Here is a 3,665-nt window from a genome sequence, read left to right as displayed (position 1 = left end):
TATTTCCAGGAGAGAGAGAGAGAGACAGCATGAGCAGGGGAGGGTCAGAGAGAGAGAGGGAGTCACAGACTGAAACAGGCTCCAGGCTCTGAGCTGGCAGTCAGCACAGAGCCCGACGCGGGGCTCGAACCCACGAACCGCGAGATCACGACCTAAGCGAAAGTCGGACGCTTAACCGACTAAGCCACCCAGGCGCCCCATAAAGCCAAAATTTCTAAACATCACCCAATGGGCCTTCCTATTCTGCCTTTATCTGTTTCCTGATTTCTTCCATTTCCTTGCTCTGACTGGTCATTCTCTGGAATCCTTTCTGCCCCTGTGCCTTTACTTGGCTTACTCCTCATCCGACTTTGATCTCTTCCTCAAGTGTTTCTTTCTCAGGGAAGTGTCCCTGGACTCTAGACTAGGTCAGTCTCACAGTCTACACACCGTCCCTCCTCCAGGGCCTGCTGGAACTGTGGCTAGGAGTGCACCCCCCAGAACCCTGTCTGCCACCCCCACCAGACTCTCATATCCAAGATGGCAGATGCCTTGCCTATCGTTTCTCAACATCGTGTCCCCAACATCTTGCATGTGCCCAACTTAGAGGAAGTACTTGGTAAGCATTTATGGAATTAATGAATATTTAGTCATGACACCCATATCTTCTCTCCTTTCCCATTCCTGCCGAGGCAATCCCATCAAGTATCATGACTTTTGCATTTTCCTCTTCAAGATGATACCCTTTGCTACATGTGGACGTCTATGCACTTGCAGCACACAGGTCTTCTTTGAGTCCTTTTTTCCTTATTTTTCAATTCATCATAGACCTTTTCATTTGCACTCCTACCAGAATGACTAGCTGTCTTAATGCCAGTGAGGTAGGCATATAAATGGCAGGTAGATTTGAATCAAAATGTCTACATAATAGCAGGGTCTGTGACAGTCATAATCTGTCCAAGTCTATGAGAACATACAGTAACTTATGAATTTCCATTCCATTTGTATTTCTACTGCCTAAGGTAGGTTTTTTTTTTTAAAGTTTGCTGTTCTGCCCTTTTCCTTAAAGATGCATAGAAAGTTCTAGTGGCTTCAATTAAAGGACAAACTGCCTACATTGCAGCAAACGTGTTTGCATCACACAAGCCCTGAGCATCTCAGTTCATAGACACCTCGGGAGAACTGAGACATAGGAAAGAATCCAACGAGAAGCATGATCTAGTTGTGCCAGCCTCCATCCTCTCCAGGGGCCTCTTGTCCGGGTCACGTGAGCGTACACAGTATACGATCTGCAGATGGTTGGACAAGCATGACCAAAGCCATTTCAGTACAATGATGAACATGATGTTGATTTAGATTCCTCCTGGAAGTAGATACTTCAAGTCCAGCCTGTCAAGGAGCCTGAAGATAATTTAATACCTATCTTTTTAGGTCCACTGATGAAAAGTGCTACATAAGTACAACATAGGAATCATAATTGTTATTTATTATTGTTATTGAAAGTGGGGTTGGTCATCTGAATCATGAGACCTAATGTTAGACGGGAATTGACAAACCGTCATCTGATTTAATCATCTTTCTGGCCGTTTTTATTTATAAATGAATCTTCTGTGAACATCAAATTCTCATTAGCATGATTAGCATTCTATGCTCTCCTTGGTGGGATCATGTAAAATTGATGGGATCAAATTTCTATTAAATGCAGTGCATGATGCTGGGTGGTTATTTATACTGAGCATTCTGGAAGCCTGGGATCATAATATCTTGTAAATAAACATTACATTCAGTGATATCACCTTTCATTTTAAAAGGGTCTTTAGAAAGCTTTTAAAATGGCACAGAGATGGAGTACTCATTATTAAGATTGGAAGGAATAGAGCAATCATTTTATGCGTATGGAATTTCTGGGTAATAAGTGCAAATTAACATTACAGAGAAATTGATGTGAACAGAGTACATCTAAATTGAGATAGGATACTCAGATTAAGGGCAAAAAAATTTTTTTCATGTATTTATTCGCCCAGAGGTTTTCTAATCATTATCCAAACTAGACTTCTCCACTTTGGCCTTCAGTTATAATGGGGCATAACGTTGGATACTGAACACTGGTCAAATGATGAAACATTTTTTTCAAAGACCCAGGGACAGCTGCTGCTTACTGAGTTACCAACACCACTTCCTGAAGAATGTGATTTTGTTTCAAAGATAGCCAAGTACTGACCAGGCTGCCTCAGAGTAGTTTGAGCTATGATAACGTGGCACGTTGTTGTCATATTATTATTAGGTACATTTCATAAAGTGATTCCAGATCCTTCTCCCTTTTACTTGGGCAGGGGAGGTTTTATTGATTTTGGAGACTATAAATCGAAATGGCACTTTCATAATTGAGAGACGTACAACAGAGAGAGGGTTTGTACGATGTTTTAGGAAAACGAGAAAATTTCATAAGCTGGAAAGGAAGAAAGATTCATGGGGTAGAGTCTGGATTGCAAAATGCATGAGAGCTTACTGGAATCTGTGAACTTCTTAGGGTTACAAGAAAGATGTGGACCTGCTTGCCAAGCCTCCCTCCTATGGGATTAAGTTTAAGGCCGACGTTCAAAGTATTTCTTGTGCTGCAAGATTTTGGAATGTCTTTTCAGTGAGACAGCTAAAACAGTGTTGGGGCTTCTAGCTCATTCATCTTGTCTCCACCCTGCATTTTCAAACTATTTTTCTGCTAAACCATGTAAATAGAGAGAGAATTTTTGTCTTTAACTTAAGATGCAACATCTCTACTGTAATCCTCTTTTAGGTAAAGATAAGCATTTTGTCAACCAGAAGATTTTTTGATGTGCCATGAAATCGTCTTTCACAGTGAGCTGGGAAAAGCAGAAAAGAATGACACGGATCCATACAAGTCCGTACAAGAGGACCATTAGGTCAGCAAATATTTTTCTTGTTTTCAAGGGCCAGAGAAATATATGGGATATTTAAATCTAAATTATTTCAAAATGTCATTTGACCTAAAAATTCCACTTTTAAGGAGTTGGCCTAAAGGAGTAAATAAGGATATATAAATATTGTTGACTAACAATATTCTTTGCAGAATTGTTTATAATAATCAAAAGTGATCTGGCCATACAGTAAAATACTAATAAATATTAATAATTCCTGTGGAGGACGACATTTATACATTGCAAGGCTGTTTGCTATTGAATTAATGCAGACATATTCCACAATGCTATATAATCATTTCTCAGGAAAGAGTCCTTTAAATTAATTACCTTTCAGGGCGCCTGCATGGCTCAGCTGGTTAGGCATCTGACTTAGGCTCAGGTCATGATCTCTCAGTTTGTGAGTCTGAGCCCCGCATCGGGCTCTGCGCTGACGGCTCAGAGCCTGGATCCTGCTTCAGATTCTGTGTCTCCCTCTCTCTCTGCCCCTCCTCAACTTGTACTCTGTCTCTCAAATATAAACATAAAATTTTAAAAAAGCAAATAAATTACTTTTCTATTCAGATGCTATTGATTAAAGTATGGGGGATTTATAGCAACTTCTGGTATGAAAACTATACTTAATTTAAGGAAAACAACAACAGCCAATGTTGAGATGAAGTTTCATTTTCCAAGGGACTTGACGAATCTCAAACTTTGACTCTTAGAAAGCTACTTTGTTAACTATGCTGAGCAGTCATAGTTTACTTT

At 40.1% G+C, this 3,665-nt stretch overlaps 1 long non-coding RNA gene across 1 annotated transcript in view; it reads left to right on the top strand.

Annotated features, from left to right (window-relative positions):
- LOC120230072 overlaps positions 1-2,817 on the top strand; it is an 86,001-nt gene extending 83,184 nt beyond the window's left edge. Inside the window, exon 3 of the long non-coding RNA XR_005527924.1 lies at positions 2,774-2,817. This is a non-coding gene — a long non-coding RNA (uncharacterized LOC120230072). The remainder of the gene's footprint in view (positions 1-2,773) is intronic.
- The last annotated feature ends 848 nt before the right edge of the window (positions 2,818-3,665 follow it).

This window comes from Hyaena hyaena, unplaced genomic scaffold (assembly GCF_003009895.1).
Source record: "Hyaena hyaena isolate Hyena2069 unplaced genomic scaffold, ASM300989v1 scaffold_2, whole genome shotgun sequence".
Classification (NCBI taxonomy): Eukaryota; Metazoa; Chordata; class Mammalia; order Carnivora; family Hyaenidae; genus Hyaena; species Hyaena hyaena.
Note: the sequence above shows the minus strand (reverse complement) of the source record. Positions and strands in the feature narration are given on the sequence as shown.